Source organism: Octopus sinensis, linkage group LG10 (genome assembly GCF_006345805.1).
Source record: "Octopus sinensis linkage group LG10, ASM634580v1, whole genome shotgun sequence".
Classification (NCBI taxonomy): Eukaryota; Metazoa; Mollusca; class Cephalopoda; order Octopoda; family Octopodidae; genus Octopus; species Octopus sinensis.
In genome coordinates this window covers 11,846,676-11,859,175 of record NC_043006.1, presented here as the reverse complement: position 1 = coordinate 11,859,175, position 12,500 = coordinate 11,846,676, and the positions used below count along the sequence as shown (strand labels likewise).

Below are 12,500 nucleotides of genomic sequence, written 5' to 3'. Positions count from 1 at the left end.
GCCTCTCAAAGATCCTTCCTTACGGCGAATTCAAGCGCGATAAATGCTCTCGGTGAAACCAGAAGAGTGCCACAGAGCGACAGGGAAAGCTTCTATGAAAATCTTCAATATCAGCCATAAAGAGACGGAGGAGATAACTTTAGACAGAGAAGAAAGGTATGAATTGGTTCAGAAAGCTCCGAAACATATTAAACCAATAAAGTAACTGCAGCTGAGCAAGGCAAGACGACCAGAAAAGTTAATACTGTCAGCATTGTCTCTCCTCACTCTATGGGTCTTCCACGCACGGAGTGGACTACCACGCCATCTGTGCATTCACAATACCCGACTTCCCTAAAATGATTAGTAGGTCATAATCAGATCGACCTTTCAACAACACTGCCCATACATCCGAACGAAGCAGTGCACTCATTTCTCCTATTAAAATTTTTGACTGCTGTTGTTCGTCTTATGAGTACTTTAAACCCGTTCTGTTAATATAATTCTGCTAATACAACTACAAAGATCTTTGTTCCTCTGAATAGGCTGACTCACTTAATCTACACAATTGATCTCAACTGTTTATCAATGCACAATATCATATCCTTCCTAACAGAAACCTTCAAAAGAGTGTATTGAAGAATAATAACTAGTAATAGATGTTTTAAATACGAGCTCACTGATTGAAGTTACCATAAATGAGACGATTTATTGTCTCTTGGTGTTGATTAATCAATATTTAATTGCTATTACAGAGTTGAGATTACAATTAGGACTTTGTATTTTTATTATCAAGCATTGCTTTTGTGCGGCTATAATGAAGCCTTCAGCATCTGCCTTTATTCTGTAAACATTGTTGCCACCTCTCTGTATACATTGATTAGAAGAGATATTTCTTATTAGACAGGTCCTTTGTTTTGTATTTTTCCGCATCCTCATTTGTAACTATACAAATTTAATTTTTGTAACCAAATCGATTCACATCTCATTCACGAATAGAAATGTTTAATTTTCAAACCACAGAGAAAAAAGTTATTGCGTAATTATTTAGGTATGTTTTGTATTTAGGGAAAGCAATGAAGTGGAAGTTTAAAAAGCTGGAATTTTTTTTTTTCCTGTAAAGCTAAATATGGCAAATATATTTATGTGTTACATTTCTGAATCTGCAGATTTGTGTCACATACTTCATGCCCCAAGTAATACACACACACACACACACAAACACACACACACACACACACACACACACACACACACATACACACACACACACATATATATATATATATATATATGTATATATATATATATATATATATAGGACTCCATTCGGTCGTGAATGACCACCAGATTGTACCTAGGATGTTTTCCTCCTAGGCACAAATCCGAGCAAGGTGGTTTATGGAAGACCAGCAAACGCCCATGCATACCACCCTCTCCTGTCCATACGAACGATGTTATCCAATGGAAAGGCAGCGTGGCACCAGTGATGTCTACAGGTGAGGGAACTGTAGCAGCGTGAAATAATGTGTCTTGCTCAAGAACACAACACACAGCCCGGTCTGAGAATGGAACGCATAATTGTAAACCCGACGCTCTAATCACTGAGTCACACACACACACACACATACACACACACACATACACACAGACACAGACACACACACCACACACACACACACACATATATATATATATGTATATATATATATTATATATATATATATATATACATCGCTGGTCATAATGCGCTTTGCATCCTTGTAGATTTCGAATGACGCCACCATCCCAGGCTATGGGAGGAAGCAAACATTTCACCGAATGGAAAGATTATTCCACCGTAGGGTATCTATTTACAGTTGAGTGAATTGGGTCTAAGTAAAATAAATTGTTTTGCTCAAGAACTGAACGCGCAGCCGGAGTGGCAAATGAAACCACGATCTCACGAATGTGAGCGCAACACGCCTAACCACTAAGCCATGCACCTTCCTACAGATGTGTGTGTGAATATGTGTGTGTGTGTGTGTGTTGTTATACTTTGGGATAGTCATATTTTGCCAATTAAACTCATACACTGTATGTTTACTTTGTACTTCAGGTTTATTATCATTATTTCAATTTCTTTCTCAAAACTCTTTCTTCACACATCATGTGACCTCCTCAATGACTCACTATAGCACTTCTCTCCTCTTGTTTTTTTTTCAAGAAGAGACATGTGGTTTAAAGTGTTGCTAGAAATCTTTAACATGTACTGTCTATCAAATAATATACATATATATATTGTTGTTGTTGTTGTTGTTGTTTGTTCCTTCTCAAGCCGTGCCTGGCTCAATGAGGCCGGTTTCCCGGTTTCCTTGGCGTATAAGTTCCCCACCTGGACGGGACGACGGATCTGCGTGGAGCTTACGCATTTCGCTCATAAACACACACATTCTCCGGTCTGAGATTCAAACCCGCGATCCCTCGACCGCGAGTCCGCTGCTCTAACCACTAGGCCATGCGCCTCCCCCCCCACATATATATATATAGATAGATAGATAGAGATAGATAGAGAGAGATAGATAGATAGATAGATAGATAGATAGATAGATAGATAGATAGATAGATAGATAGATAGATAGATACACGTTTATGTATTTGTTTTCCATGGTAGTTGATGTGAAATTTTATTAGTAGTACACAAAAACATGTATTGTTTCAATTAAATATTTATCTCTCGCCAGAGGGAGTACTTTTTTTGTTGATCTTACCGTCACGGATGAGTATATTTTATATACTCTTCCGTAACACACATGTATATAAACACACACACACACACACACACACACACACATGCACACACACGAGAAGTTGCTGAATAGTTCCTGCCTTTGGATAAAAGACAATTCAGAAGGATCACTTAACTATGAATTTATTTAACATATTCCTCCTTTCAATCACATACTTATTGCAGCGGTCCTTCAGTTTTTCTAAACCCTGTAAAAGAACTCGGACAGATGAGGTTTCAATTACGCCTTTCGCGATACCCTTAAAGCCAGCCAATTTCAGCATCCCTTGATACACACACACACATATACATATCATAAATATAACGATACTGTAACAAAGGAATAGACTACACTTCAAAGAATTTCGTGGCAGGTGAAAGTCTAAACTCTACTATAAATAGCAAATGGTTTCTATTATATAGCTATAAATGTGTTCGGCAGATTTCACTCTTTGCAAATAGTAAAGATTGCGGTATACGGAATGTATTAACGGTGCGATGGCAGTAGCTTAGAAAAGAATTCTGGAAAAATATACAATGAGGTAAATACAATAAAATAAAAGAATAAAGATGTAATAAAAAAAAAGAAATTTTGTCAAAAAGATTTGCATTACAAATATTTGGTTGACCGTCCAGTAGCTTTTAAATTAATACATCATACGATAAGGAAATTAATGAATAAGATAAATAAATGAAGAGACAAACAAACAAACTGTATGAGAAATAAAGAAAAATGAAATGGGTTTAAATATCGAGATAGGAGGACAGATTTGTTAAAGACAATGTGTATGATTTTTGCTGAGGTACTCAGGTGCATAGTAAAGTGGCCTTAACTGATGAAATTTCAAGCGTGGTTGATTCTGAAAGACATAAATGTCATTCCAAGATCACTGCTAATGGCACAAACATACACATACATATATTTCATATGAATATTCTCAGGTATTCATATTCATAGAGACGCTTACACACAAACACACACACACACACACACACACACATACAACAGTTCTCACGCAAAAAATATTTATATCAAAATATTTATTTCACCTATGCTGGAAGTCCTTCAACATGTTTAAGTGATGAAATTAATGTATAATTAATGTTTTGTGTCAATTAAATATTCGCGTATATATATATATATACATGCATATTCATACGTGTGCACATGCTTGCAATATTCAAACAAATGCATGCATACTATGGTCCATATCCTATCAATTTATCTCGCTATCAATCCTAAGAATTAGGATAAATAATGTAACTAGAAACGACAGGTTAAAACTTAGGCATCAGATATAATCAAACAAAATAAAGTAGGGAAAACCTAAATTCTGAAGTAAACTAAGGAAGCTACATTGTAGGATTATCCGGTAGTATTATTATCGTACTGGAATTAACGCAAATAATTTCATTATAAGTATAATATAGAGAGGACCGGTAGTCCATTTGTGGAGATTGTATAACACATTTATAAGAAAAGATTTATAGCTAATTAGTTCCTAGCATAGAGTTTTATAGCTAATTTGTCCTTAGAACAAATTATTTCATAGAATTAGTTCATAGAATAAACCAGTCATAGTTATCATTACTATCTTTATAGAGTAATGTTAAATTGCCAATCAAATCAACGGACTGGCGTTGAATAAATTTAGCATGGTAGAAATGCAAAAACAGAAAAGTAGAAATTATACTACTTAAAGAGTACAAACCTCCAAGGGTTGACTAGTAATAGTGCATCTAGATTAACGTCAATACGTTGGACATAGGATATATGTGTGGATATCGCATCATTACATCCTCTCTTTAACTAATGGAATATGATTTGCACTTAATTATTTTATAAGTTTCCGATATACACACATTACATATATCGTTGCTGATATATACGGTTCTGTCTTGCATATTATAGAGCAAGCAATTTCACACTCAAACTTTTTATCTGCAACCATCCATAGAAAAATATCTACAGATGCAAAAATTAGTTTTGTTCCTGTCCCTAACTCCCCAAGTCTTATAACAATATCTAAATTTAAACATATTTGAGGTAGTCACAATACACACATAAACATTAGCGAGTGCACGTACAGAACATTTTATATGCAACATTCTTGCAAAAACAATAACATTCAAGTGGAGACAGAGATCTGTTTCTGCAATTGTATAGTTCATTTACTCAATTTTGCTCGATTGCATTGGTTAGACTTGCTGTTTACTGACGTATTAAGATTTGTGATACTACTTTGATCATTAGATGTCGGTGCATTCATGTTATTACTTAGTTAATTCTAAGGAAACTATAATTGCTGGATACACTGTTGAATTTAGTTATGTACTGGGAAATATTAGCTGCTATGGAGTAGGTTAACGCTCAGTTTCTCTTAAGTATCTTCCATTATGGGCCAAATGTAAGGAAATACTTGTCCAGAACATTAAAAATTAATGCGGCTATGTTCGTTAGTAAATTTGATCCGAATCACCACTTTTAGATAATTGTTTATACCCTTCGTTTCGGTACATATTGGTTCGAATGGCGTCATAGGTGAAGTGAGTAGGTTCATTTGACACATATTTCGTATTTCCACATTCTGGCTTAATTACTATAACATTTTGGCCTAAACGTCTCTCTACATCAATATCCCTGCGAGAATATCTCAGTTAATTGTTTTCGTATTGTCCTCTCTACTTAAGCAATTATTTTTATGTCTAGTTAGATTATTATCGTTAACGTGATTTCTACCTTTCGAATAAACATTATTATTATTATTATTATTATTATTATTATTATTATTATTATTATCATTATTATTATTATCATCACCATTAACATCATCATCATCATCACTACTACTACTACTACTACTACTACTACTACTACTACTACTACTACTACTACTATTATTATTATTATTATTATTATTATTATTATTACAGCTATTGAGATCATCATTTGTTGCTTTAACACATTAGATTTACACTACAAGTAGGATCAAAAGTTTGATGGTCTAATTTCTAGCTATGGTATCATGGTTAATATTAATATTAACCTTACTATAGATAGTGCTGCGACTTAATACAATTATGTGTGTGTGTGTGTGTGTGTGTGTATGTGTGTGCGTGTGCGTGTGCATGTGTGTGTGTGTGCGTGTGTGTGTATGCATATACAAACACATACAATGAATATATTTCATTCAGATATTATCTGTTGTTTCGGTGAACTTTCCAAAACACCTCGGCATTTTACCATTGTAGTTCGAACCAACTTCTTCAAACCCTACTCCTACGTCTTAAAAACATAACCACACATTAGATAATTTAGTCTACGCATATCTGGTAGCCTGTTCTATCAGAAACGATGGTGTCTAAACACCAATCATAAAAAAGCGCTAACAATATGTTAAAATTTATACTACCAATGTATATCAACATAAACCAATTCCTTCATCCTCCAATAAATCTTAGTAATTATTGTTAACCATCTTGGTGCCCTAGCATCACTGCAGCTTTAAAGGTGAAACGGTGTAAAGAAATTAAAAATTAAAGAAAAATTGAGTAAGGCTGCGAGCTGGTAGAATCTTTTGCATGCTGAGATAAATGCTTAGCGGCATTTGGTCCATCTTTGCGTTTTGTATTCAAATTGTGCCAAGATCTACTTTGCTTTTCATTCATTCGGGACTGGTAAAATAAATACCAGTTGGGCACTAAGGTCGATATAATGGATTACCCATACTTCAAAATTGCTGGCTTGGTAATTAGTAATCTGTGATATTCTTATCTATTTAATGTGGAAGCACTCCGTCGGTTACGACGACGAGGGTTCCGGTTGATCCGAATCAACGGAACAGCCTGCTCGTGAAATTAACGTGTAAGTGGCTGACCACTCCGCAGACACGTGTACCCTTAACGTAGTTCTCGGGGATATTCAGCGTGACACAGAGAGTGACAAGGCCGGCCCTTTGAATTACAGGTACAACAGAAACAGGAAGTAAGAGTGAGAGAAAGTTGTGGTGAAAGAGTACAGCAGGGATCACCACCATCCCTGCCGGAGCTTCGTGGAGCCTTTAGGTGTTTTCGCTCAATAAACACTCACAACGCCCGGCCTGCGAACCGAAACCGCGATCCTATGACCGCGAGTTCGCTGCCCTAACCACTGGGCCATTGCGCCTCCACCTATTTAATGAGAAATATACAACATAGCTATGGCAAAATCTAGAGTGTTTCGAAGTTATTTTCCAAAGGAACAGCGTTGTGTAAGAGATGAATATCGCATCTGGGAATTTATATATGTAATCAAACATTTAATGCGGTGTGAATTAAATACGGTTCAATGGATGATCAAAATGGATTTAGATATTTATCTGGAGGCTTTCGTTCGTGATCAACAATGCATTTATAGTTTCTATTGGCCTAAACGACTCTAGTAAGTCTTGTAAGTTAAACGAAAGATATTCCCTGCAGGTCTTATTGAAATTAATCTTAACATAACAAATACTTAGGTGTATTTAACCTCCCAAGATTATGGCTTGGGATCTAATTTTGAATGTGCTTTAGGGATATGTAGAAATAAGAGTATTGCATACGATCTTAGAGTAGAACGACTGAGTGAAGTGAAGAACAGAACGCAGGATGTATATATATATATATAAATATATATATAAATATATAGCTTCGTGGAGCCTTTAGGTGTTTTCGCTCAATAAACACTCACAACGCCCGGCCTGGGAACCGAAACCGCGATCCTATTACCGCGAGTCCGCTGCCCTAACCACTGGGCCATTGCGCGTCCGTACTCAGTATAAGATACGCGCTACTAACTGTTTCTGGCTGTGACGACACGTATCTTCGCTGGTCTTTATAACTACTTAATTCCACATCCGAAACTTTCTGCAATTACAAGCATTTGGACAAATTTCTTACGGTGAACCGGAGGAGACCACCGTCACCTAATTCAGTAGCTCTCTCACTCTCTCTCTGTTGGTCTTCTACTAATTTAATTATGACTTCTTCAGTCAAAGGAAACTTAACTGTAGTGTTTATCCTCCCCACTCCATTTTATTTGCTCTTCCACCTTTTTTGCATTATCGTTTTTTTGTTTCGTTCTCATTGTGGTTTCTCGTGTGCTAGCAGTCTGATGTTCACATAGAACTGACCATCAACTTAGAGCCTCAGGGTTGCTGTGAGACACGAATTACGTTATAAAGACTTGCCTAGCCTCGTGTCTTCACAGCAACTAACAGTTAGTAGTTCTTATCTTTACACTGTGTACATTAATTGATATAAACACATATGACTATTTATGCATGTATGAATGTATGTATTTTTGTTTGTATGCATACACGTATGTATGTATGTATGTATGTATGTATGTATGTATGTATGTATGTATGTATGCATGCATATAAGTTTGTGTATAGGAAAGGCGGCTGGTTATTTTTAGATATTTGCTTTACACTTTCGAGAGAAATAAAATTTATTAATTTTGCATATGTACACACACACACACATACATACACACACACACACACACACACACACACACCACACACACACACACACACACACACACACACACCACACACACATAAACACACATGTATTGTATTGTATATTTTTCGCATATATCTAATATCTATGTATACATGCATATATATATATATATATATATATATACAAGGTGGGAGAAAAAAGTACTCAAACACCGGAGGTAGAGTAATATGCTTCATTATAACTGAAGCTGCAAGGTCATCACAAAAGTATCACTAAAAAAGTGCTACACACTGTTTCACGTTCCGTCCGTCGGACAGTTTAGATTGAGAATCTCAAATAATAAAGTATATTATAAAAAGGTATATACATATACATGTATGTGTATATATATATATATGTGTGTGTATGTGTCATTCAAAATGTGACCGCCTGTGTACCGTTGGTGATTTTTTTCCCTCTGTCTTCCCTTCTCTGGATCTTTCCTTCTCCTATGTTTCCGACGAAGAGCTCCGCTCGAAATGTTAAACCCTCCTTCTTTCCTTCTTTCCTGAGCGTCCAATAATACTATATCTGTTCCACATCCTCGCGTTGTTGTGTTTTCTCTTTGTGTTTTCATGTTTGGATTAACTATATATATATATATATGTGGAAATTCAGGGTGAGTACTTGATAATTGTACATATATATATATGTATATGTATATATATACGTATATATAATAATAAATATTAGGGAATAAATCCAAATTTACAGGGAAAAAATCAGATTTAGGATTAAATCCAATTTTATAGTAAAATATTATATAATATTAATTCGAGACAAAACCACTATTTTGCAAAACAAACAAGGAAAGACTTAATCTTATACGTATATATATATATATATGTAATGTATATATTTATATATATGTATATATATATGTATATGTATATATATATATATAATATATATATATATATATATATATATATATATATATAATATATATATATATGTTATATATATATGTATGTACGTTTATATATATATATATATATGTGTATATATATTATGTATGTACGTTTATATATATATATATATATATATATATATATATATATATATTACACTTGGAAAAGGATGCGTGGCGTTCGATCATATAATAAAACAAGTAATATATAAATATATACATATATACATACATACTTACATATACAAGCATATGTATGTGTATGTGTCTGCGTTCATTCGCGCACGAACACAATATTGAAAAGACTAATGGAAACCTGCATTTCTCATGCGGAACCCTCTATAATTTTCTTAATTGAAGTTCATTAGGATCCAGTTCAGAAGTTCACGCTTAAGATGATTCGCTACAGCCTTTTTTTTTTTTTATTATTATGGTTTTTCACTTGCTGATTTGGTAGCGTGCATAAAAATTTCCATCATTACACTTAAATTCATTATTTAATGACATTTCACCTCCGATAAACCTATTTCGGAGAAGGTGAATGCACATGATAAGTTTCTTCATTATTTTTGGCTGCTGGTAATTATTAACCATTTCATATTAGGTCATATCTTAGAGTAAGGTTAATGAGATGTTCAAAAAAGCCGTAATGACTATGGCACTCTCCTTGACATTTCTTTCTGTATTATCACTCTTATGCTCATCGATAATTTCTCATTCCTCTAGGCATGTATTTGATTTGTACTTTGACGGTGGTAATTTATTTTCTGGAAAGCTAGTTACATGATCATATAATTTGTCCGTTGTTTTTATTTCTAAATTTTGAGTGTATCTACTTTTATTTCGTGGAATCCATTCATCATTATCGTCTTCCTTAAATAGTTGTTTACGTTAGGCATAATTTTGTACTTCAGGCCGAAACGTGTAAAATTAAAGTTTTAATATGCTGGTGTGAAAATCTGTCCTTTTCAGAGAATTTTTATCTTGCCTTTATAGGTTCTTTTGTTGTTCAACATGCAATTATAGGATTTATGTTGCTTTTTCTTCCTATGGTATTGTCTCATCTCTTCTTTCGCCTACTCTGGCAAATTCCAACTAATCAGAGAGCCGTGTAGAGGTATCTGTGTCACTTGTTACAATGTGTAGTCCTCTCTCACCCTCACTCACTATTCCTATGTAACATGCTTATATCGTACTCAATGAAAGGCACTCATATCGAGTAACACATATAGCATTTAATATATCATCTAGTAAGTTATATGCAGAAGATAGATCCCTAACCGTTATACGTGATAAACATTAATCCAATAATTTATTGAATGTACATGTACAAATATAAGGATACAATTTAATAGTAATAATTTGAATATTGAATCAAAATTAGTGCAGTCATTGTCTGTATACATAATGAATACTGCAAATCCCCAGTGCGTACTATATACGAGGTTAAAAATGAAAAATATTTTCTAAGCAATGTCCGAGTCTCTATTTGTTGTCCGGCGATGTTTATTCAGACGCATTTTGTGATGTTGGGCGCGAAAATACCTTAAGCTAAGCCTGAAAACAATGAAGTCATAAAAGAATCATCCATAACTTGCAGTAAGCAACATTTATTAAACGTTATTACTGTTATTTCTTTATTTTCTGCAAACAAAATGCACAAAAATGCTACACGTTTGCATTATGTTATATATACAATAATAATACAGGACGTTACCGTATACATTTTTACAAACCAAGGACGTTATATAGACCTCCTTGACTCAAGTTAGAGAAGGGGTGCGTATTATACACAAGGTTTAAATTTCTCAGAGGTACAGCCCCTAAAAATCCCCTGCGCATTATACTCAAGGGCGGACTATACTCGAAGATTTACGGTAGCATAAAAATAATATATAACGAATCACTACGCAGAAACCTTTTTGTGGTACCTCACATTTAGACAGTACCACAAAGTGATCCGATTTTTGCCGATTCGATGTATAAATAAACTTAACCATTTTATCAATATTTTATTAATTGATATCATTTATTATTTTCCACCAGTTTTAATAAATTTGTTGTAATTACTTTCTTCATTCCTGTGTCCAGATTGGGCTTAGCCCAATCTGGAATTAGCTTTCGGGTTATAGTTTCTATTCATTTTCTTGAGATAAAAAAAAAAGCTTCGTCTTGATAAAAAGCATTTTTCTTTCTATTAATGAAATTGTTTCGCTACCGAAATCTTCTAGAATTGACTCTATATCTTTGACGACTGATTCAGTAATTGCGATATGGAATTACCAAAAGAAGCAATACTAACAACTCGTTCATGACAAATGAAGGAATTCGTAAATACTATGAGCTAACAGTAAAACGAACAACAAAAAAATGATGATGCAACCAACCCGAATAACATCCGCATCGATTCTAGTGCAAATGAAGATTATGTAATAATTAATGATCATAGCAACCGTTTCCATGGTAGTGTTCTTGCTAGTGGTGATAACCCCACTGCCTCTTATGTGACCCCGGATTATTCGCATAATTCTATAGAATCTAACAATAGTTATCCCTCTCTGCGGTCTTTGAATAACACTAGAGCAAGGAAGCTTATAGTGAGTGTGTAATTTCTTAAAACTCTTGGACTGTTGGAAATTATTCAATTTATTTCTGTTTCTTCTTGTGAGTATTTCCATCAACAATTTCTATGATATGAGACCTGCATACACTGGAAGCTATGCCAACATTATGGAATAACAACAGAAAAAAGATGGTATAGGCACACACCAGAAAAGGTCACAGAAAACGAGAAAGCAACCATACTCTGGGATATGCCAATACACACAGATAGAGAAATTAAGGCCAACAGGCCAGATATAGTTGTCAGAGACCATGAAGAAAAAAAATGCTTTCTGATTGATGTATCAATACCAGCTGATGACAACGTGTCTCTAAAAGAAATGGAGAAACTCTCAAAATACAAAGACCTGGAAATAGAGGTAACTAGAATGTGGAACATGAAAACAGAAACAATTCCTATCATAGTAGGTGCATTAGGTATGATAAAAAATATTCAGACAAATACATAATAAAAACACCAGGACTTACAAATATATATAACATACAGAAAATTCCACTACTGGGCACTGCACACATCCTACGCAGAACGCTTTCAATACAGTAACCATCAGAGCATCACAACAAACCACAACACATACCCAAGGCACACAGAGCTGCGCTCGGTAGTGAAGTGAAAGCACGCTATGAAAATAAAACTACCGAATAATAATAATATAATAATAATAATAATAATAATAATAATAATAATAATGATGA

The 12,500-nt window shown here is 34.4% G+C and overlaps 1 protein-coding gene across 4 annotated transcripts in view; it reads left to right on the top strand.

Annotated features, from left to right (window-relative positions):
* LOC115216506 (potassium voltage-gated channel subfamily H member 7-like) overlaps window positions 1–12,500 on the top strand; it is a 263,445-nt gene that overhangs the window by 99,942 nt on the left and 151,003 nt on the right. The gene's annotated exons all lie outside the window — the stretch shown is intronic.